This window comes from Colobus angolensis, unplaced genomic scaffold (assembly GCF_000951035.1).
Source record: "Colobus angolensis palliatus isolate OR3802 unplaced genomic scaffold, Cang.pa_1.0 Scaffold27, whole genome shotgun sequence".
Taxonomy (NCBI): domain Eukaryota; kingdom Metazoa; phylum Chordata; class Mammalia; order Primates; family Cercopithecidae; genus Colobus; species Colobus angolensis.
This window is the reverse complement of record NW_012115932.1, coordinates 10,012,780-10,038,837: the sequence shown is the minus strand read 5'-3', so window position 1 is coordinate 10,038,837 and position 26,058 is coordinate 10,012,780.

The window sequence follows — 26,058 nt, the reverse complement described above, 5'->3', positions numbered from 1 at the left end:
AACCTGCACATTGTGCATATGTATGTATGGCAGAACTTAAAGTATAATAATAATAATAATAAAGGTAATCCCAGACTTGAATTCTTTCTACCCAGTTTATATATTTATATCGTCATATTTGTTTATTATATAATTTATATATAAAGCATATAATTTGTATTATATAGGTATAAATTATTATACCTATATATTATACCTATATAATTTATACCTATATAATGTTACTATATGTTACCTATATAATATTACTGTATTATAATGTTACCTATATGTTACTATATAATTTATACCTATATAATTTTACCTATATGTTATCTGTATAATGTTACCTATATAATTTATACCTATATGTTACTCTCCTCCCCATTATATATATACACAAACATACACATATATATATACACGTTAATATCTTTTTTAATATATAAATGTTATACATATATCTCCCTAATTCTCAGCATCATAGTAGTTGCTTAAAAATATGTTTGCTGAAGGCCGGGGGCGGTGGCTCAAGCCTGTAATCCCAGCACTTTGGGAGGCCGAGTCGGGCGGATCACAAGGTCAGGAGATCGAGACCATCCTGGCTAACACGGTGAAACCCTGTCTCTACTAAAAAATACAAAAAAAAAAACTAGCCGGGCGAGGTGGTGGGCGCCTGTAGTCCCAGCTACTCGGGAGGCTGAGGCAGGAGAATGGTGTAAACCCGGGAGGCGGAGCTTGCAGTGAGCTGAGATCCGGCCACTGCACTCCAGCCTGGGTGATATGTTTGCTGAATAGATAACTTTCCTACATCACCAATGAGATTATTACAAGGATCAAATGAGAATAAGACATAGAATAGACTTAGCAAAATATAAAGCTCTATACAAACATGAGTCACATTTATAATTATTAACCTCTTTTCTTGTGGGCTCGTCTTTTCCACAATTGGACCATCATAAGAAATGATTGGGAAATAAGACTGATAAACCCTGTATATCTGTAGCAAATTAATTACAAATATAACAGCAATTCTTTGGTGCTTCTTGCATGAAATCAGCACATAAATCAAAAAAATTAACCACTGCAATAAAAATATAAAGGACAGGTTGTGGTGTTCTGATTATGCATTATATGTAGATTTGACTTAGTCTGAGTGATTAAGCACAAGAGTGGCACAGGGAGAAATTGAGATGAGGCTTTGAAGCAAAGGAAATCATAGGAGTAAAGGCCCTATGGCAGCAGGTACCTGCTGTGAGGGGTGCTGGAGAGGTAGTCAGAAGTTGTAGAGGGTGCTAGGCTAGGTTAGAGAGTGGTTTTTCTTCCAAGAGTAATGAGAAACCATGAAAACATGTTAAGAGAGAAATGACCTAATCAGATGCTGCTTTGAAATATGTATAGCCTGGATCTTGTGGCTTTTACTCAGTTAGCCAGACCCCACCCTGATATTTTATAGTTTTTATTACTTCTGAATTGTAAGGTTAAAAATGCCATAAGTGTTCGCAACCTTTTAAAAGTTACACTTATTTTATTTTTCCTTTCACTTGAGCAGTAAAATTTGTTAAATACTTTTAGGTTTGAGAGAGATTCCTGTTACCTGTGCATTATGAAAAATGAAGTTTGAATTTAATAGATTCTAATAACCATTATTTAAGAAAGCGCCTCATACAAAATTAAATTGTGTACACACAAAAATTAATATACACATATCTGATGCTTGCATGCATTATAATGTATTTACTAACTTCATTTGTAATATTTAAAATAAATGTGGACTGCCTAAGGAAAATTAACACTTGCAAAATTATTTTTTAAACAATCACTTGGGCAAATCATACACATAAACACCACAGAAGCATGTGTTCTTATCAATTTTGAAATCAGAAATTATAAAACACGGGTGCTTCCAGCCACTTCTTTTAATGGACATCCAATTAAAGCGATGTTGCACTAAAAAGAAATATAGAAATCCCTAAGGAAATTGGAGAGATTGTATACAAAACCTCATGGCACAGTCAATAATGTGCTTTGACTGTAGAATTCTTCAGTTTATTCTAGAGAAGTAAAAAATCGTTTGTTACATTTTCCCGCTAGATTCTAGTTATTATGCTAACTTTATATTCTTTTAAAAATTGTTTTGTTTAATTTGGATGCTCCAGCAATATTGTTTGCGGATGTTTGACACTGCCCCGCCTAAATCACAGATTTGACACTCCCACATAATCTTCATGTTTCTCCACTGCCACTTTAGGAATACATGATTGCTATTGTCAGCTACAATTACCACCCACTGCAGAGGTTTGCTTAAGCTGATTAGTTAGAGAAGGTATACATATTTCAGCAGCTTTGAGACAGAGTAAACTCTGTATGCAATTCACCATATGATACTTTGTATTCCATTATAACAGAGGAGAAACAAAGTAAAGAAAAAATGTAACAAAGGGAAAAGAAGGTATAGACAACCAAGGGATAGAGTGAAAGACATGAACCAATAGTGAGCACCTCATGCCAACTGTGGCCCCATTCCAACTTTGGCCAGCATGGCCTGAGTAAGGGGTCCCTACACTCAGCACTATGGACAATACTTTGTTGTAGGAGGTAGTCCTGTGCAATATAGGATGATAGCAGCATCACTGGTCTCTACAGACTACTCCTTCCTACCAGTTGCGACAAGCAGTAATATTTCCTGTGGAAGCAAAATCATTGTTGGTTAAGAACCACTGCTCTAGGCCCTCCGAGTTTAGAACAAAGATAATCTGCTTGTCACTCACTTTCCTCCTGAAGTTGGCAAGATCTTCTGGAAAGTATCTACTTGTGAGACTCCTTACTAGCAAATATGCTCACAATTAGTTCTGACCTTTCAGTCATTATGCTCTCCTGACTCTTTTCCCCAAATCTGCTTGTTTAATAAGAATGCGATCAATAACAGAACCAACAAAATGAATAACTATTTTTGTAAAATGGTTACAATGTGCCAGGCCTTGTTTTCTAAGAAAATTTTATATTTATAAATGTTTGGAAGTGGAGTTATACATATAATTTTGGACTCTGTGAGATATCTTTATCTCACATAATCTTTAAACAAAAACCTTATAGATAGACAATATTATCTTAATTTATAGCTAAATGAATTGGCATTTAGAAATACTAAACAATGTTCTTAGGGGGGAAAATATCTAAAATTCTGACATCCCTTTCAAGGCCTTTCTGTATCTGGCCACCATTGTCCTCTGCAGACTCACCCCTTACTGTCTGGATCAAGTAGGTTTCATCTCAAACAAGCAAGCCAATCTGTGGGAATCGACACATGCTGCCCCTGCTCTGGGAGACCTGGTTCCCTGAATTCCCCTACTCACTAACGTGGCTGCTCACTCTCTGGCTTCAGCTTTGACCTGGGTTCTATTAGACATAGCTCCTCTAGCCCCCATGATTAGGTCCTCCTTTGGAGACTTAATGTACTTGACATTTTCTATTGTCTCTATTTCCTCCATGTGCCCCTGCCCTGTCAGAATGAAGGAACTTTTTAGTCCACTGCTGTTTCCCCAGTGCTCAACAGTGCTGGGCTCCAAGCTCCCACCATGTTATACACGCTATCAATTTACCAACTGAATGAATGAATAATGAATTACTATTCCCAAAGCGATTTAGCTCAGAAGTAGTGGAACAAGGATGTTTTACTTGGATCTCGCTGATTTTGAAGGCAATTCCAAACCCTTTGGGCCTATTACACCACATCTGCTTGAAAAGTTCCTCTGTCCTGTTGGCTTCATTTTAGCTCTTCCCAGCTACAAATTGTGACCTTGTATGAAGGCAATTCAAGACATATGGGTATCATATGATCTCATCTCAGAAATACTAATGATTAAAACTATTATTTGTGATTCCATAGAACACACACTTAAAAAGAGGAAACGGACTATTAAATTGAAAAATCAAAATCGGATGACTTTAATAAAAATCACAACCAACAATGACCCATTTTTGATTCCTGTACTAGATCTTATCAGTTCATATGATAATGAGTTTAATACTGTGGTACAGTTTAAAATGCCAAGCATCACCCTCTGTGACTGTTAACAAATGGAGTTCCACCATGTATGAAAATTTCATGATGATACAATCTGTGCTTTCCAATCTATTTCAATAGATAGCAAGCGGTTATGGTTAAGACTTTTCTAACCAGTCTTCAGATTTCATTGAGCTTCATTGTGATTGGATGACCTCCTCAAATCCAATGACAGGCAATGGCACAATTCTCTGCAAATGAGTGAATAGACATGTTCACAATATCTAAAACGCCTCAAGAAATATGTTTAATTCTGCATAGGCTAACAGTTGTTTGCTTAGTGTACTGTATATAGGATGAAATAATCAAGTCAGAAATAGTATATAACTTATTGGAAAAGGATATTAAAGACAGCAACTGTGTAAACATCCACTTTGGAACCAGATGCCAAATGTCAACATTTCAAATCTATGGGTAACTGCATTTTCTGATCTTTTCTACTGCTTGCGGTTTTGTAATTAGTTCGTTGGACAAGGATTATTGAAAGGCTGTTAATCTAAATTCATGATTTAATTCTGCATTTTTTAAAACCCTCTGAACTGATAGGTAAAGTTTAAATTCTAGAACCTAACTTAAAATGAACAAGTGAAAAATGAAAAAATGAAAAAAAATGAAAATGAAAAGAGAAATCAGCCGACACCCACCTCCAAGAAAAACAACAATAAAAAATATCTGGAAGGTCACTTCCCTCAACCCTTCACCTTGAGGAATTCAAAGTAATAAATAATATGGTGGCAGTGAAATGACTATAATTCTTTCAGACTAACATACAATGATGACTTGTATCCCTATAATTGGATTATATATTATCTTACATAAAGCTTTTCACACTGCTCTCTTAAGTTACTGATACTGCCTGCCATGGCTTACATCTCTTTTGAAAGCAAAGTTAGTATAACATATCTTTTTATGCTTAAGTATGTATTTATAAATCTAACACATTATGAAAACATTCTATTAAAAATGCCATTTAAACAAATTTTTAAAATGCCATTTTAAAGTTAATTTCTCTTAGCCAACTCCCTACTCCCTCTGAATGGGAGGGAAGCTTCCACCTCCTGTGTCAATTTATTTTTAGGTTTGTTCACTCCTTTCCCAATCTAAATTTCCTAAGATAGATATACAAAAAATATGTGTTAAAGTACTTATGAAGGGTGGGGTGCAGTGGCTCATGCCTGTAATCGCAGCAGTTTGGGAGGCCAAGGCGGGTGGATCATCTACGGTCAGGAGTTCAAAACCAGCCTGGCCAACCAACATGGTGAAACCTCGTCTCTGCTAAAAATACAAAATTAGCCAGGTGTGGTGGTGCATGCCTGTCATCCCAGCTACTTGGGAGGCTAAGGCAAGAGAATCACTTGAACCCGGGAGGCAGAGGTTGCAGTGGGCCAAGATGGCAGCATTGCACTCCAGCCTGGGTAACAAGAGTGAAACTCCATCTCAAAAAAAAAAAAAAAAGTATTTGTGAGGAGGACATGGTAGCCTACAGAGGACTATTAAGTGATGAGTAAAAAAAGGAAAATGAGGCCAGGCGTGGTGGCTCACATATGTAATCCAAAGCACTTTGGGAGACCAAGGTGGGTGGATCACCTGAGGTCAGGAGTTTGAGACCAGCCTGGCCAACATGGTGAAACCCCATCTTTACTAAAATACAAAAATTAGCCAGGAGTGGTGGCAGGTGCCTGTAACCCCAGCTACTCAGGAGGCTGAGGCAGGAGAATTGCTTGAACCCAGAAGGTGGAGTTTGCAGTGAGCTGAGACCATGCCACTGCACTCTAGCCTGCGTGACAGTGAGACCTTGTCTCACAAAAAAGAGAAAAGAAAAGAAAAAAAAAGAAAGAAAGAAAAATGAGGACACGATCTTAATTTATTGAAGACTTACTGCATGACAATCACAGGAGTATGCTCTTTAGCAACACGGTATCATGGAATCACTACTAAAGTCCCATAAGATAGGAACTGTATTATTTTATTTTTTTCTGGATATTTAATAAAGTCAAGTAACATGCCCATGATAATCAGATAGATATTTTCAAAATCAAAATTTAAATTCATGTCTGTTTTATTGCAAAGCTTATATAGTATATTGCCTTGGATCATACAAACATGTATTAAATATCTACCATTCCTATTAGGTGTTAGGCTAAATTCTTAGAGCCCTAAAGAGTTCACAGTTAAAGGGGGGAATACAAATTGATGAGTAAATGGTTATAATAGAAGAGAAATGGAAATTAAGAGGAAAAAATAATAAATACAGATGAACTATGGAAGATGTATTATTTTATCAGAATGTTCAGTATGACATGTTAGCTTAAAATACAATTTGTCAGTATTTTTACATACAAAACACATAAAAGTAAATGGCCTAGGATAGTATCGACCAGAGTTGTTGATGTTAGAAATTACCAACACTATCAATAAGTCCTGCACATAAGGTAAAAAACCCTTCCAATCATATACCTGAACTATAAAACTGTGTCCATAAAGCTATTTTGTTAAAAGCTTTCTGTGTACGTATGTGCATACATATACTTGTGTTTAACTCAATGGATTATTCCATAGATATTTCAGCATCTTACACTTTTTAAAATAATGTACCTTGTGACTATCTCTATGTTAATACATTACTGTCTATTGCATTTATTTTAATAGTTAAGTAGTCTTCTATTGGACAGAAGTACCAGAATTAATTTCACTAATATCAATTGATAAACATTAAAGTCATTTCCAGTATTTGTTATCAAAAATGATAAATTGAACATCCTGTGAGAGTGTGTATATGTACATGGGTGTAAATATCAACTTTTTGTGTATGTTGGCAAATTATTTACAGTAAGATTGCAAGATAAAATATTTACTTATAAATAACCAATTGAGTATGCTGTTAAGTAGAATCCCTAATCTCTAAGTAAATTTTAAAAATAGTGATGATAACTGGAATTAATTTTTTTGTTTCAAATTCAGTTTAGACATCAGTTCAAATCTATTATATTCCACTGATTAATAATGAAGGCAGTTCAAGTCCAATACATCTTTATAAGGATCAAACAGCTTACATTTTAAGCTATTTAAAACAATTCTCAAAATGGAATTTTAGATGTATAAAACTTTTGTGGTATGTTTTGATTTTCTTTTAAACTGAGTTATAAGATGGAAACCTGGCAAAACCACCTGGTTTCCTCAATAGCTCTAAGTTGAGAGGGATTTTAAACAGTTATGTGTTTCAGCTGACTTTTCAAGGTCAAACTTTACTCATCAATTTCTATAGTTTCTCTTGAAACATACATTACTTTCTGGTTAAATAACATTTTTTCAAAAGGCAAACAATATAAAATAATAGCTAATGATAATTGAGTATTTACCAGATGCCAAGCATTGCTATAAATAATTATATGTATTAGTTCATTTCATCTTCACTTATAACCCTATGATGAGGTTTCATTAGCTGGAATTTGAATCCAGGATGAACCCAGGTAGTCCCTTTCCACAGTTTATGTTCTTAACCAATGTATCGTATGTTTCTTAAGGATAAAATGCATTCATAACCTGGAACTGTGCTAAACTAATTATAATATTGGGATTCTCTTTCCTGGTTCAATGAGACACTGATTCAAGTAAATATTCTATTGCAATTTAGATTTTTTTTTTTTTTCCTGATGACATCTTCTAGCATTGACTGATGAAAGACCAATATAGAATTTGAAAGAATAATTCCCAATTTACCCAATAGATTTTTCCCTTTCTCAATCATTTCCTCCTTTTTAGAGTAATTTACATATCTGCAGGGACTTTCTTATCCCCAGGAAAGCAAACTAGTAAAAGGCGTTTTAAAATTTAAACCAGGCCGGGTGCAGTGGCTCACGCCTGTAATCCCAGCACCTTGGGAGGCTGAGGTGGGTGAATCACGAGGTCAAGAAATCAAGACCATCATGGCTAACACGGTGAAACCCCATCTCTACTAAAACTCCAAAAATAAAAATAAAAATAAAAATTTAGCCGAGTGTGGTGGCTCGTGCCTGTAATCCCAGCTACTTGGGAAGCTGAGGCAGGAGAATCACTTAAACCCAAGAGGTGGAGGTTGCAGTGAGCTGAGATCATACCACTGTACTCCAGCCTAGCCAACAGAGTAAATAACAACATGCATCTTAACTCATGAAGTTTACCAGAAATAAAAATACCTATTTTTGTTGAGACTGACACAAAATGCCAAACGTCTGGAAAGTATGATTTTTAATCACTAAAATAACACTTTTGTTTTTTAACTGTATTATTTTAAACATATAGGGATCTACAGAGAATAAGTCAGTATCTCGATATTAACATGTGGCACCTTATAATAGCTTTAGACTCTATTTGCCTTTGGTTATTAGTTTAGCTGATTTCAGATAATACCAATGAGTCCGAAGACTGCCGTAGATCTCTGCTTAGATGGGAAGCTTTCCATATGTTTGAGGAAAAAAGACAAGTATCCTGTCCTACCCGATTCTTAAGGATCACTGGACTCAGAAAGCAAAACGTATTCATTGCAGAAGGAATCTTTAGAAAAAATGATGTTAGCACAAATTTTAAATGAGTTAATAACACCACATTCATCTATGAAAAATTAATAATAATATCTAATTGTGTTGGTCATCTACTGTGTGCCAGGTATTGTCCTCAAACTTTGACCAGCATTATTTCACTTATTCTTCAGAGTAACACTATAAGGTAGGTACTTTTATCACATCTATTTTACAGAGAGGGAAACTGAAGCAACACAATGTTAAGTTGCTTGCTCAAATTGACGCAGCTAGTGGTAAAGCCAGGATTAGAACCTGGACAATAGCTAATAGCTCTGGACTGCTGAGAAGGTGCAAGAATGTGAATTAGAAAGAGAAACATAATTGTCATTAAGTGCATACACTCTCCCTGGCAAATTTGCAAAGGAGAACATTCGGATATTTATATCCCTTACGTTTATATTGTTCGGAAAATTTAAAGTTATATTTAATATTTAGGCTACAATAGAATTTGGAAAAAATGTAGAGAATTTCAAAACTTCCCACTACCAAACATCTCAATTTCCCATTACCTATAGCCATCCTGTGGTGGTTATTTCCTTTCCAATGAATTGGTTCCTACTATCTAAACTTCTCTTCCCACACCCTCCTGATTTCTCAGGAATGTTTTATTTTGATATCCTTTCTCTTTCTTGCATATATAATGTCTCTCTCTGAATTATGGCTTCATCATTTATTTTTAAAATATTTTTGAGATAAAATTCACCTGATGTAAAATTTAGCTATTTGAAGTTGAACAATTCAGTGCCATTTAGTGCATTCACAATATTACACAACCATTGTCTGTATCTAGTTTCAAAATATTTTCTTCACCCCAAAAGAAAAAAGAACCTCGACCTATTAAATGGTTGTTCCCCATTCCTCCATCTACAGCTTCTGGCCAATTTGTGCTCTGTTTCTGTGAGTTTATCTATTCTGAATGTTTTATATAGAAAGAATCACAATTGCAACATTTTATGTCTGGTTTAGCATAATGTCTAGTTAGCATAATGTTTTAGAGATTCGTTCATGTTATAGCATGTATCAATATTTCATTCCTTTTTAATGGAAGAAAAAATTCCCACTGGGCTTGGTGGCTTATGCCTATAATTCCAGCACTTTGGGAGGCCAAGGTGGGTGAATCACCTAATGTCAGGAGTTCAAGACCAGTCTGGCCAACAGTGAAACCCCATCTGTACTAAAAATACAAAAATTAGCCAGGCGTGGTGGTGTGAGCCTGTAATCCCAGCTACTTGGGAGGCTGAGGCAGGAGAATAGCTTGAACCCAGGAGGAGAAGTTGCAGTGAGCCAAAATAGCACCACTGAACTCCAGCCTGGGTGACAGAGCAAGACCCATCTCAAAATAAAATAAAATAAAATAAAAATTCCATTGTAATTTTTACAACCATTTTTTTATTCATTATCCCCTGATGGACATTTGGGCTATTTCTACCTGTTAGCTATTGTGAATAGTGCCATTATGAACATGTATGTACATATTTATTGAATACCAATTTTTCACTTCTTTTGAGTATGTTTTGATTGGGATGTTTGTGTCCTTCCCCCAGCAAATTCACATGTTGAAACCTAATTTCCAATGCAATATTATTAAGAGGTGGGACTTTTAGGGGATGATTAGGTCATGAGGGTAGAGCTCTCACGAATGAGATTAATACCCTTATAAAAGAGGGAACTTGTTTGCTCTTTCACCATATAAGAACACAGTGAGAAGGCATCATCTATGTTAAATATATATATATATATTTTATATATATAAAATAAAGCAGGAACTCAGTAGACGTAAAATTGCTAGCATCCTTGATCTTGGACATTTCAGCCTCTAGAACCCTAAGAAAATATTTCTGTTCATTAGCTACTCAACTTATGGCATTTTGTTGTAACAGCTTGAATGTACTAGGACAATAGGTTTTTTCTTAAATACACAATCAAGTCACTCCCATTACTCGATCAGTCAAGTGCTTTACAACCAGCTTCGAAGGAGAGCTGTCTATATTTTCTGCCTCCATTTATTCACTCTTTACTTTTTCCTCAACTCATTCTAATTTGTCTTCTGTCTCCATTATGGATCAAACTAGTCACTGACAAGTTCCAGTTTTCTCTTATTATTTCAATCCTCCTTTTCTTGCCTCAACAGCATTCAGCACTGTTGATCAATTCCTCTTTTCAGAAACACTGCACTCTCTTGGATTCTATATTCTTTCAGACATGACATTTTCATGCTCTGATTTTATGTCTGGTTGCTCTTTATCATTTGCAATATTAATCTCCTCTACCCAGACTGGCATGTCTTAGGGCAATTCTGGGACATCTTTCTTTTCTTTATATACAGTCTCCTTAAATGATCACATCTTCAACAGCTTTAAATGTATTCTGAGGAACCTCTTTGATGCATTTCCAATCATACTTTCTATCCCTTGCTCTCTGCTCAAGTCTCACTGGCTCTTCTTCAGCTCTCCATGGATGTTATGCTCCTCCTGTCAGAAGGATTTTCCACGTGCTGTTCGTCTAGACTACTATTCCATTCTGCCTCAACCTACTCATCTTTTACATGTCTGCTCGGTTGTAACTTTCTCAGTTAGTCAAGCCTATTTAACATCACACAGTCAAGCCTCCATTACGTGTCTTTAACATGGCATATTTATTGAAATGATTGGGCTGTGTCCCCCAACCAAAATCTCATCTTGAATTGTAGTCCCCATAATCCCCACGTGTTAAGGGAGAGATCAGGTGGAAGTAATTGAATCATGGGGGTGGTTTCCCCCATGCTGTTCTCATGATAGTGAGAGAGTTCTCACGAGATCTGTTGGTTTTATAAGGGGCTCTTCTCCCTTTGCTGGGCACTCCTCCTTCTTACTGCCTTGTGAAGATCGTGGCTTGCTTCGCCTTTGCCTTCTGCCATGATTGTAAGTTTCCTGAGGCCTACTCTGCCGTGTGTAACTGTGACCCAATTAAACCTCATTCCTTTATACATTACCCAGCCTCAGGCAGTTCTTCATAGCAGTATGAAAACAGACTAATACATTTATCTTCATAACATTTGTCCCATCATTAATATAATTATTTGTTTAATATCTGTCTCTTTCATTAAACTGTAAGTTTCATTAGGGTTCAGGTCTAATTCCGTCATAGACTCCAGATCTATATTTGTTCAACAGGACCTACTATAGTGTTTGGAATATAGAAAACACTCGATAAATATGTGTTGAGTGAATGAAGGAGATAAACGGGGAATTCATGCAATCAGATTTCTCATAAAAATTGAGTGGCTTTTTAAAAATCATTTATATTTTCTTTTATAAATCAAAGAACACTTCTAAGGCAAGTCTTGACTTGTCTCTCAACAATAACGTTAAAATAAAGATTTTTCTAAATGTTTTTCACATACTCTACATGAAATTGAACAATTCTAAGAATGAAGTCAATAGCACCTGTAATCCCAGCTACTTTGGAGGCTGAGGCAGGAGAATCACTTGAATCTGGGAGGCAGAGGTTGCAGTGAGCTGCACTCCAGCCTGGGTAACAAGAACAAAACTCTGTCTCAAAAACAAAAAAACAAAAGAAAACAAAACAAAACAAAAAAATGCTTTAACTTTCCCCTTTTTACATACAAATATTTTTTGGTTGACAGAAATACAGTTATATATTTTGAAATTTTACTACCTATTTAAACTTTTTAAATAATTTTACTTTTTTTCTAATATGAACCTACTATTTCCCCATTTTCTTTTCCCTAGGAAATAATTCAGAATTTATAACTTGAGAAAGATATATAAAGGAGGAATATAGTACAATAATTGTATCTATTTTCAAAGTGCATGATAGGACATGTTCTATTTTGGTAAGGATGTATATCTAGTGATCTTTATTAACGAAAATGTCTCAGACATCTGCTTCTAGGACAGAAAGTGATTTTATGAAAACCTTGCTGTCTCAAGTATGAATTATCTTTTATTTTATATTTGATTAATGCATGTTTCTAATAAAGTTATTGTAACTGAATTCTATGTGGTGGAATTTGACAGTTACTTTTGTAAGTAAAGCTAGAGAAATTGTTCTGTGAAATGCCAATTGAATAGAAATCAATTATTCTAAGGGAAGAATGTTACAATATTTGACAATGGACTCCCCTATTCATAACCACCCTAGGGTAGTAAGGTTATTATGGAGGAGGTACAGCAATTTGTGTACCAGTCAAGGAGACCTCTAAGAAAAAAAAATAAAAAAATAAAAATACTGATTCTTTTCTTGAGTCTTACCCTCAAAATGAGTAGGTACTGAAGTGAGGTCCAGACTTTTAAAATCTATTGGTTATATTTTTCTTAGAGATATGTTTTGAATGGCTTTAATAGATGTTGAGGGAGCAGGTCTTCATTCTGAAAATATTTTTAACTGACATGTAATGATTGGACATATTTATGAGATAGAGTATAATATTTTGATACATATATACAGTGTGTAATGACCAAATCAAGATAAGTGGCATAAGCATCACCTCAAATATTTATTATTTCTTTGTGTTGGGAACATTCAAAATCTTATCCTCTAGCTATTTGAAAATATATAATAAATTAATGTTAACCATAGTCACCCTACAGTGCTGTAGAACACTAGAAAGTTATTCTTGCTATTTAGTTGTAATTGTGTATCCATTAACACAATTCTCTCTACTCCTCATCCTTCCTACATTTCCCGGCCTCCAGTAAACAAAATTCTACTCTGTAGTTCTATGAGCTCCACTTTTTTAGTTCCCACATTCGAGTGAGAACATGCATTATTTATTTTTCTGTCCGGCATATTTCATTGAACATAATGTTCTCCAGGTTCATCCATGTTTCTGTAAATGATAGAATTTCATTGTTTTTTATGACAGAATAGTATTCCATTGTGTATATATATATATCACATTTTCTTTATTCATTCATCTGTTGATGGACATTTAGATTGATTCCATACCTAGGCTATTATGACTATTGTTGCAATAAACATGTGCACATATCTCTTATATATACTAATTTCCTTTCCTTTACAGAAATACCAAATAGTAGGATTGCTGGATCATATGGTAATTCTATTTTTAGTTTTATTGTGAAACCTCCATATTGTTTTCCATAATGGCTGTACTCATTTATATTCCCACCAACAGTGTATAAGAGTTCCTCTTTCTCTGCATCCTTGCCAACATTTTTTATTTCTGTCTCTTTGATAATAGCCATTCTAACTAGGGTGACAAGATATCTCACGGTGGTTTTAATTTGAATTTCCCTGATGATTAGTGATGTTGAGAATTTGTCATATAATTGTTGGCCGCTTGTATGTCTTCCTTTGAAAAATGTCTATTCATATCCTTTGCCCATTTTAAAATTGGGTTATTTGCTCTTTTGCTGTTTAGTTGTTTGATCTCCATGTATATTCTGAACATTAATCCTTTGTCAGATGAATAGTTTACAAATATTTTCTTCCAGTCTACAGGTTGTCTCTCTACTCTGTTGTTTTGTTTGCTGCACAGAAGCTTTTTTAGTTTTGTATAATCCCATTGATCTATTTTTAGTTTTGCTGCCTGTGCTTTTGATGTTTTATCTATAAAATCCTTTCCCAGATATGTGTCCTGAGGCATTTCTTCTATGTTTTATTCTAGTAATTTTATAGTGTCAGGTTTTACATTTAAGTTCTCAATCCATTTTGAGTGATTTTGAAATATAGTGAGAGACAGGAGTCCAATTTCATTTCTGTACATATGGAAATCTAGTTTTCCCAGCACATCTATTGAAGAGGTTGTCCTGTCCCCAATGTATATTCTTAATGCCTTTGTTAAAAATCAGTTGTTGTAAATATGTAGATTTATTTCTGGGTTTTCTATTCTGTTCTATTGGTTGGTTTGTCTGTTTTTAATACCAGTACCATGCTGTTTTGATTACTATGATTTTTTAGTATGTTTTGAAGTCAGGTAGTGTGATGCCTCTGACTGTTCTTAGTGAGGATTGCTTTGACTATTCATGGTCTTTTGAGATTCCAAACACAATTCCTTTGGTTTTTGATTTTGTGTTTTTTTCTATTTCTCTGAAGAATCTAATTGGTATTACGATAGAGATTGTACTGACTCTGTATATACCTTTGGGTAGTGTAATCACTTTGGCAATATTAATTCTTTCAGTTAATGAATATAACATGTTTTCCCATTTTTTGGTGTCCTCTTCAGTTTCTTTCACCAGTGTTCTGTAGTTTTCATTGTAGAGATTTTTTAACTCCTTGGTTAATTTTATCTGCAGGCTTTTTATTTGGTAGATATTTTAAATAAATTGCTTTCTTGATTTTTTTTCAGGTAGTCTATTACTGGTGTATAGATATACTATGAATTTTTATATTTTGATTTTATTGAATTTATCAGCTCTAAGAGGTTTTTGGTGGAGTCTTTAGGGTTTTTTTAATATATAAAGATCATGTTATCTGCAAACAGGGACAATTTGACTTTCTCTTTTCCAATTTGGATGCCTTTTATTTTATTTTTATTTTTATTTTTTTCTTGTCTAATTACTCTGGTTGGAACTTCCAATGACATGTTGAATAAGAGCAGTAAAAGTAGGCATTCTTGTCCTGTTATATAATAGTTCTTAGAGAAAAGTTTTCTACTTTTCCCCATTTGTTATGATGTTTGTCATATATGGCCTTTATTGTGTTGGAGTACGTTCCTTCTAGTATTCCTACCTAATTTACTGAGAATTTTTATCATGAGAGGATGTTCAACTTTGTCAAATAGATGCCTTTTCTGCATCTATTGAAATGATTATATGGTCTTTGCACTTCATTCTATTGATGTGATATATTACATCTATTGATTTTTGTATGTTGAACCATCCTTGCATCCTTAGGATAAATCCCACTTGATCATTGTGTATTCAGTTAGCTAGTTGTTGAATTCAGTTGAATTCAGTTAGCTAGTATTTTGTTGAGAATTTTGCACCTATCTTCATCAGGAATATTGGCCTGTAGTTTTTGTTGTTGTTGTTGTTTCTGCTGCTGCTGTGTCCTTGTATGATTTTGGTATCAAAGGAATTCTGGCTTCATCAAATAAGTAAGAAAGAATTCCTTCCTCTTAAAATTATGGGAGCAGTTGCAGAATTGGTATTAGTTATTCTTTAAAAGTTTCCTACAATTCTGCAGTAAAGCCTTCTGCTCATGGGCTTCTCTTTGTTGGATGACTTTATTTTGGATTTAATCTTGTGATTCCTTATCGGTATGGTTAGGTTTTCTATTTCATCTTCATTCAACCTGGATAGGATATACATGTCTAGAAATTTATCTGTTTTCTCTAGGTTTCACAACCTGTTGGTGTATAGTTGTTTATAATCATCTGCTGTGATATTTTGTATTTCTGAAGTATCAGTTCTAATGTCTCCTTTCTTTTTCTAATTTTATTTATTTGGGTCTTCCCTCTTTTTTCCTTAGTGTAACAAATGGTTTTCAACTTTTCTTATCTTTACAAAAACCAACTTTCCACTTCATTGATCTGTTGTATTTTTTAAGTCTTTATTTTGTTTATTTCTGTTTGATCTCAATTCTTTCTTTCCTATTAATTTGATTTTGGTTTGTTCTTTTTATTCTAGTTTCTTGACATGCAATGATAGGTTCTTTATTTGAAATACTTTTAATTTTGATGTAGGCATTTAACCTTATAAACTTCCCCCTTAGCATTGCTTTTTCAGTATTACATAGGTTTTGGTATGTTGTGTTTCTATTTTCATGTCTTAAGAAATTTGTTTTATTTTCTTCTTAATGGCTTCATAAACTCTTTGGTCATTCACAAGCATGTCGTTTAATTTCCAGGATGGTCCGACACAGTGGCTCATACCTGTAATCTCAGTATTTTAGGAGGCCAAGGGGGGAAGATGGCTTGAGGCCAGTAGTTTAGGACAAAGCAAGGGACCTCATATCTCCATTGAAAAAAAAATTAATCTGCCAAGCGCAGTGGCGCATGCCTGTAATACCAGCACTTTGGGAGGCTGAGGTGAGGAGATTATGAGGTTAAGAGATCGAGATCATCTTGGTTAACATGGTGAAACCCCATCTCTACTAACAATACAAAAATTAGCTGGCCATGGTGGTGCACACCTGTAGTCCCAGCTACTCAGGTGACTGAGGCAGAAGAATCACTTGAACCTGGGAGGCGGAGGTTGTAGTGAGCCAAGATCACACCACTGCACTCCAGCCTGGTGACACAGTGAGCCTCCATCTCAAAAAAATAATAATAAATAAATAATGTATTTGTACAGTTTTCAAACTTTCTGTAGTTACTGGTTTCTAGTTTTACCCCATTGTGGTCTGAGAAAATATTTGATAAGATTTTGATTTCAAAAATTTGTTGAGACTTGTTTTGTGTCCTAAAATATGGTCTATCCTGGAGAATGTTCCATGTACTGATGAGAAAAATGTGTATTCTGTGCAGCTCTTGAGTGAAATGCCCTATGTCTGTTAAATCCATATGGTCTATACAGTTTAAATCCAATGTGTCTTTGCTGATTTTTTATCTAGGTGAACTCTTCAATGCTGAGAGTAGGGTGTTTACATTCCTAACTATTATTGCATTGGAAACTCTCTCTCCCTTTTGCTCTAATGGTATTTGTTTTATATATCTGATGTTGGGTATAAATCTGTTTACAATTGTTATATCTCTCACTGAATTGATGCCTTTATCACCATATAATTACCTTCTTTGTCTCTTTAATACATTTTTAAAGTCTGTTTCATCTGATAAAAATGTAGCTACTCGTGCTCATTTTTGATTTCCATTCGTGTGAAACATCTTTTCCCATCTGTTCACATTCAGGCCATGTCTTTATAGATGAAGTGAGTTTATTGAAGGCAGCATATAGTTGGATGTTTTCATTCGACCAATTTATATCTTTTAATTGGGGGTGTAAACTGTTTACATTCTAGGTGTTTTTGTAGATGTGAACTAACTCTTGCCATTTTACTATTTGTTTTTTTGGTAGATTTGTATTTCCTTCCTTCCTTCCTTCCTTCCTTCCTTCCTCCCTTCCTTCCTTCCTTCCTTCCTTCCTTCCTTCCTTCCTTCCTTTTTCTTTCTCTCTCTCTCTCTCATTGTTTACCTGTGTGGTTTACTGATTTTCTGTAGTGATAATATTTGATTTTTTTCCTCTTTCTCATTCATATATCTGATCTACCAGTGTTTTTTTTCCTTGTGTGCTTTCTTATGGTAGTTATCATCCTTTTGTTTCCAGATGTACAATTCTCATGAGTATTTCTTATAAGGGCAGTTGTGTGGTAATGAATTTGCCAGTATTTGCTTGTCTGAGAAAGACTTTATTTCTCCTTCATTTCTTAAGGATAGCTTTGCTGAGTATAGCATTCTTGGCCAACAATATTTTTCTTTCAGCATGTTAAATATATCAACCCATTCTTTCCTGATCTGTAAGTTTTCAACTGAGAAATTTTTTGTTTTTTTGATGAGGATCTTCCTTTATGTGATCTGATGCTTTTCTCTTGCTAAAACCCTCTTTTTGTCTTTGACTTTTGATGGTTTGACTATAATGTGGCTCAGCAGAGACCTTGTAGGATTCAATTTACTTGGGGATTTTTGAACTCCCTTGATCTGAGTGCCCATATCTCCTCTAAGCCTTTGGGGATTTTTAAGCTATTATTTCATTAAATAGGTTTTCTATGCCTTTTTTTTCCATCTCCTTTCCTTCTGAAATGCTCATAATGTGAATTCTTGTCTGTTTAATGTTTTTCTATAAGTTTCATTTTATATTACTTCCGCTTTTCTTTTTACCTAAGTGGGTTATTTCATAATACCTGTCTTCAGAATCAAAAAATCTTTATTCTTTGATCTAGTAAACTATTAAAGCTCTCAAGTACATTTAAAAAAAATATATATTCATTGAATTTTTCAGTTCCAAGATTTGTGTTGGGTTCTTTTTAATGATATCTCCTTGTTAAATTTTTGATTCACATTATGAATTATTTTCCAGATTTTGTTGAATTATCTATCTATATTCTCTTGTAGCTCACTAAGTTTCCTTAAAAATCATTACTTTAATTTCTTTGCAGGCATTTGATAGATTTCCTTTCCTTTGAGTTCTGTTACTGAAGAATTATTGTGCTCCTATGAAAGAGTTATTTTCCCTTGCTTTTTCATGTTTCTTTTATCCCTACATTGATATCTGTGCATCTCATTTCATAGCCCCATCTTCTATTCTTACAAAATAGCCCTTTTAGAGAAAAGACTTTTCCCTGTGGATATGTCCTATAATGTTGGCTGTATAGATTGCTATGGCTTTGGTTTGGTGTAAACACAACAATGTAGTCTCTGAGTGATTTATTTGGCTGTAATCAAAGTCAACAGTGTCTGTGAGTACCTTGTGGTCTTATTCTGCAGTTGTTTGTGGAGGCTGTGGCATGGCTTTTCTGAGGGTGGAGACTGTTAGAGATCCAAGCTATCCCTCCTTCTCATTCCATGATCCTCACAATACAGTCCTTTGTGACCACCTACAAACTCCCCCCTCCACCTTTTTTACAGCTGCTTGTGCAAGACTTTCAGTAGAACTGGTAAACAGTTCCAGAATGTGGTTAAGACATCTGACCACCTTGCATAACTGAGCAGGCAAAAACATTTCCAGGAAATGGTTGAAACATCTGCAGTCCTACTCAGTTTCCCCCACCCCAACCTAGCCCCTTGCCCTATAAAACGCTACATCAGCCTGTAAGCTGGGCTGCCTCCTCTGCCTACTGTGGAGCAGCTTGACAGGTTAATAAAACTTGCTTGCCTGACTTTGGGTCTACTCGTCCTTACTCTCAGCTAATCTTACATTTTGGTGCTGAAACCCAGGAAGGGGTAGGCTCTGGTCAGGCATCCCTGGAGGACTCATTTTCTCTCTCTCTCTCTCTCTCTCTCTCTCTCTCTCCCCCTCTCCCTCTCCCCTTCCTTCTCCCTCTCACTCCCTTTCTCCTCCTGAGTTCACTTGTCACAGCATGCTAGAGCCTTGGCCTTTCCACCTCTTCCGACCATCCTCCCTTCCTGAACCTGCCAAAGACCTGGAGGATTTCTCAGACGCTCCCACTGTTGGTGACTCTATTTATCACCAAAGCCTGCACAGGGGTGAGTAAGAGAGACTCTTGTCATTTACCTGGAACCCTTAAATGTCCCTATTTGCCCGAAAGACCCAGCCGTGGGCCAAGGACTTCCTCCCAGCATCTGGGCCTCCGGTTCCTCCGTTTCAGGGATGCCTGACTCAGTGGTTACTTCCCTCCTCCTAGGCAAGGCCCGTGGGACAGTGGACACCATCTCCCACCATCCTTGTCATTGGAAGTCTCTTATTCCTCTCCCACCCCCCATTCCATTCACAAGGGAGCCTCTCAATCTATTCCATCTAAGATTACTCCCCTGGGGTGCTTCCTTCGCCATCTTAACACTCTCAGCCTCTGTTCAGAGGTTTGTCCCAAAAAACTTATTTTCTACTGTAATACAGCTTGGCCAGAATATAAATTAGACAATGACTCCCAATAGCCTGAAAATGGTGCCTTCGATTTCAATATACTCAGGGACTTAGATAATTTTTGCTATCGCAATGGGAAATGGTCTGAAATTACTTATGTTCAGGCTTTCTTCACCCTCTGTAATCGCCTTTCTCTCTGCCAATCCTGCTCTGGTAGGGGCCACGGTAGTTCTCCAAGAAGAGCCTTCCTGGGAATACCAACCAACAGACCCCAGGCTGAGCACCCCGTAACCATATGGTCACTTGCCTTATAGCAGGCCTTAACAAAGCGGACCATAAAGCTGTAAATTTTGAAAACCTCAAAGAAATTTCCCAAAGGACAGTCGAAAATCCCACTGAATTTCTCTCCCACCTTAGAGAGGCTCTGCAAAAATACACCCTCATTGATCCTGCTTCCTGAGAAGGCACTGTAGTTCTTTATACCCATTTTATCTCCCAATCAGCTCCCAACATCTGGCATAAACTCAAAAAGGCTGAAGAAGGCCCTCAAACCCCACAACAAGACCTTCTTAATCTGTAAAGTCTTTAATGATAGCAATGAGCAGGAAAAAAGAAATAAGGCCCAACGAGATCATGCCAAATACCAGCTACTAGCCACAGCTATTTGTCAACCTGGCAATAGCACCCAAGGGCACAAAAGACCTAAAAGCAGTCTTCCTCCTGGGGTCTGCTTTAAGTATGGCAAAGAAGGCCACTGGTCACGGGCATGTCCTAACCCATGAGTACCGAAGAGCCCCTGCCCGGTCTGCCAACAGACTGGCCACTAGAAGTCTGACTGCCCTCTTAACAGGCAAACAGAAAAGCCTGCTCCCCCGACCCGCTGTCCCCTCATCAAGCTGAAGAATGAAGAATCCCTCACACTGCCACAGCTCCTCAGCCTGGCTGCTGAAGACTGACAGGGCCCAGGGCTGCCAAACCCCTCTTTCATCACTGCATCGGAGACCAGGGTAATCCTACTAGTAGCAGGTAAGCCGATCTCTTTTCTAATCGATACTGGGGCTACCTATTCAGCTTTAACTGAATTTTCAGGACTAACTCATCCTTCTCAGGTCTCAGTTGTGGGAGTTGATGGACTTGTCTCCAATCCATGTGCCACTGGACCCCTTTCTTGTTCCCTGTTTAATATCATTTTCTCACACTCTTTCCTTATCATGCTTATCATGACTCACTGCCCTACTCCCATTCTAGGCCAAGATCTGTTAGCCAAATTTAAGGCTTCTATCACCTTTTCCTGTCCTTGCCCTATAAAACCCCACAGCAGCTTTAAGCTGAGCTGCCTCCTCTGGTTACTGTAGAGCAGCCCAGCAAGTTAATAAAACTTGCTTGCCTGACTTTGGGTCTACTCGTCCTTACTCTTGGCTAACCTTATAGAGACCACCAAGTGGGCTTGAGCCACTGTGAAAGCATTGAGCAGCTCTGCCACAGGAGTGGACACGGTTACCAGCAACAGCAGGCCTCGGGTGGGTCAGTCCTTGGGCTCTGTGGAGGGTGCATAATGATTAGCAAATCTGCCACTGTGGTGGGTGGGGTCAATGTCCGTAGCAGGCCCTGGGTACGTGAATCCTGGGGACCCTGGGGGGCACACAGGTGACAGCTCTGCCCCTGGAATGGATAGGGTCACCTGCAGCATTGGTAGGACTTAGATGGACTGATCCTTGGGCCCCAAGAGGGAACACAGGTGCAAAGTAGTTCTACTACTGAAGGTAATGGGGTCACCAGCAGAGTCAGATGCCAGGCTGTTGGCTCTCAGGTTCTGTGGAATATGTGCATCTACAACTTCAGTCTTGAGGATATCCTCCCTGCTGTGCTGGACCACCTGTTGTCTGGGATGCAGAGCCCCATGTGGGCTTAAGAGCCTGGTTCACAGCTGCACCACTGAATCTAGCTGGAGCTGTGGCCCCGCAGTCTTCTGTGTGGGTATGGTGGGATAACAGTGAAGCCCCAAGGATGTTCAGATGCAGAGGTTATTGGCCACCTGGGCAGGATGCTCTCTGGTAGGGGATCCATCCTCAAAATGGTATGCAACAGCAACCTGGGTCCTGAGGAGTAAGAGGGCCCAGTGTGTATTCTCTTTAGGGTAATATAGTCACCCGGACTCCAGGCACCTCCCTCCACTGGACTCAGGACCTGTGAGGATAGTACGGCTCTTCTGCAGCCTAGGATTGCAGGCATCCATGGTGGGATGTGAACAGCTGGGGATCTCCCACCCACCCTTTCTTCACAATGGGAATGCTTGGCTCTAAATAGATCCTGGCCAGGTACTTTGCTTCCCCCTTTTTGCTGCCATCCTGAGTTTCCATGCCTCAGGGGGTCTTTGTCACTTCATCATTCAACTCCATTGTTCTCCCCTAGAGACTGTGTTCAGCTTGCAGTTATCTATTCATACTCGCTATTTTTGTCCTTCTTTGTAGAGGAGGCACATGCTAGGTGCCTCTAGTCAGCGATCCTGATGACATGTTTGTTTTGGACTTCTAATGACATAATGAAGAAAGTGAGAAACAAGCCACAGATGAGTGGACGCCTTGGGCCAAGCACTGTTCTAGACATATGTATTTCATAGGTAAGTAAATTCAGCAAGACCCTTTTTCCTACCCTTTTTCTTTTTCCTTTACATTGTCAGATTTTGGCTACTTGCTGCCAACTATGCAAGGGAAGCAGATGAAAACATCCCTTGTAATAGGGTGAGAGAAGAGTCTGGAAAGCACCCCGAGACCCCAGGAAGGCAGATGCAGTGGTATACAAAGCACTAGAATCTGCTGAAGGAGCCAAGTAGTCCTTCCTAGCCACATCTCCACAGAGTTTGTTTGTTGTTTATTTCTTTGTTTTATTGTTTTTTCCTTTTTTGAGATGATCTCGCTCTGTCACTTAACCTACAGTGCATTGGTGTGATCACAGCTCAGTGGAGCCTCAACATCCTGGGCTCATGTAATTCTCCTGCTTCAGCCTCCCAAGTAGCTAGGACTACAGGCATGCACCACCACACCTGACTATTTTTTTTTTTTTTTTTTTTTTGGTTTTTGGAGAGACAGTTTTACTATTTTGTCCAGGCTGGCCTCAAACCCCTGGGCTCAAACAATTCTCCCATCGTGGCCTCCCAAAGGACTGGGATTAAAGGTGTGAGCCACGACACCTGGGCTCCATTGCTTTTTTAAATATACAAGTTAGCTGTCAACATTGAATACAGAAGATTTTATATAAAAATCAGAATGTTTGGTTTCTCTTAAAAAATCCAATAACATGTAACTTGGGCCTTCATTCTCACACAATAACAATGAGCTAGGTTGGGGCAAAAGCTCTTCACTTTATATCAGACCTCACCTGGCCTGCTTCTTTCATCTGTTATGTTCGTGGGCCTGTAAGTTTACAACTGATGCTTTAGAGGTGCATGATGGAGGCTGAGTCAAGCAATAGTGAATAGCTATAGCTAATTATCTCTGCACTGTGCATATGCTATTGAAAAATAGCTAAGAACATGTGCTAGAGCTGTTACCAAGAGGGTTTAGACTTGAAGTGCTTAATGTCCCTGGAGAGAGAGATGTTATTCTCATCTTCTTCCCTCCCTGAGAAACTATGAGAGTTGCGTAGGAGCAACATAACTCAGACACCCCTAGATCCTACATGTCAGCTTCATTCCATGATGAACTATTGGTTTTCTGCGGAGACACTTCATCAGTAGAGGCACAAGCAGCCAGCAGACAACAGAATCAACTAGCGGATTTGTTAGAATTTCTAGTTTTCATATTACTAGGCAATTGTAGCCGGGAATGCTGATCAGTTAACTTCAGCATACCCCCAGGAATTCTTGATCTTTTTATGACTGAGGAAATTCCAGAGCAGAAAGATGATATTTTCTTGATTATGAGATAGGTGCTATAGCTGATAATCTGAATTTCAAAAAAGAAATGTTATCTTATTTTTGCACCCTCAAAATCTGAAGCAAAGTAAACTAGTAATATGATGGAAACATTAAAAATTGAAGTAGAAACATTTATAAGTGTGGATTAATATTTAAACTGTTTGCCAAAAGTTTTATATCACATATTGGAAACATATTCAGAATCAACCCTGGGCATTCATTTGAAGGTGATATGATCATATTTATAGCAAAATGCAAGGTGGTTGGCAGGTCAGAATCTACCTTCCCAGTGATGTATTGAGATATTCTGAAGTTATGCCCTCAAAGTGGTTTGTATTTTTCTTAATGTATATGTGTGGGCACATGTGTGTGTATGTGTGTGTGTATGCGTGCTTATGGGGATGCACACATGTACAATTTATGAAGTCACTGAAGAAGCCATAAAATGAATCACCATTAGATTCAAACAAAGTTTCTCAGGCATTTTAAAAAGAGGGACATTTCACTGATATCTGTTGCCCCTTGAAAACATTATCAACTACAACATGGGACAGTGCTTCTAAGGTTAAGGGACTTGCTAAGATTGAACTTTCCTAATTATGACTAAGACTTCTCAAGAATTCTCACCGGGCGCGGTGGCTCAAGCCTGTAATCCCAGCACTTTGGGAGGCCGAGACGGGCGGATCACGAGGTCAGGAGATCGAGACCATCCTGGAACGTGGTGAAACCCTGTCTCTACTAAAAAATACAAAAAACTAGCCGGGCGTGGTGGCGGGCGCCTGTAGTCCCAGCTACTCAGGAGGCTGAGGCAGGAGAATGGCGTAAACCTGGGAGGCGGAGGTTGCAGCGAGCTGAGATCGGGCCACTGCACTCCAGCCTGGGTGACAGAGCAAGACTCCGTCTCAAAAAAAAAAAAAAAAAAGAATTCTCATAACAGAAGAGATAAAGATTAATTTTGCTAATGATTGGGAGGGTAAGCTTAACATTTATATATGTTTTACTTCTGTCTCCTTAAACATTACTTACTGTTATAAGATGACTAAAAAAATTTTAAAGACATGATATGCTTTTCTCACCAAAATTTATTTAAAAATGACTCTGATTTGTCGTTATTTTAAAATTCTAATAATAATTTTAAATTAGATTAATTAACTATGTAGCGGTTAGATGCCTCTTTCCAGGCCACTGGAACAACAAATATATATATATATATATATATATAGCTTCAACTCTACTGATGTTTCCGTGAAAGCAACTTGCTATTTACTAACAATTTCACAAATACCATATTCATAAAGATGACAAGAAAACATTAATCATCCCAACCCCGTGTATCTTTTAAATTACTTCCTGCAAAATAAAGCCCAGTTGCTCAGTATGGCATGTATAGCTCTTCAGCACCTGACCCCTGCCTGCTTCAACAGTGCTATTAGCTTTGACTCCATATCTGCTCCTTATCATCTATCCCAAAGGATACACCTGGCCATTTCTAACCTGATGGCTTTTGCTCATATTCTATGTAACAGTTACTTCAACAACCCCTTTTTTATGGGGGAATATGTTGTTCAGTTACTGCCTCCAGGAAGCCTTCCCTTTCTTGTTCCTCCTTTTATTTATTATAGAGATTCATCAACACAAGGTGCAATAAAACACAAAAAAGATTGATGGAATGTTTCTGTGATAGACAGCCTCTAAGATGATCTACAGATCTCTACTTCTTGATATTCATCACCTTACTGTAGGCTGGACCACCCAACATCTCTAAGCAGGATACTGAAAAAAGTATTGAATGAGCTACCACTTCTGAGATTGTGTTATGAGTTACTGTGCCTTCCAGTTAGCTCACCCCTCTCTTGCTTACTCAATCTGAGGTAAACCAGCTGTCATTGCTGCCTTCTACCCTATATGGAGACACAAAAAGGAATGAATGGAGGGAGGCACCCAGCCAAGAGCCAGTGAGGACAGGAGACCTGCCAGCAGCCACACGAGTGAGGCTGGAAGCACATCTGCCTCCAATTTAGCCTTGAAATAACTGCACCCACAGCAGACACCTAAATTGTAGCCTTGTGAAAGACTCTCAGTCAGGGACTC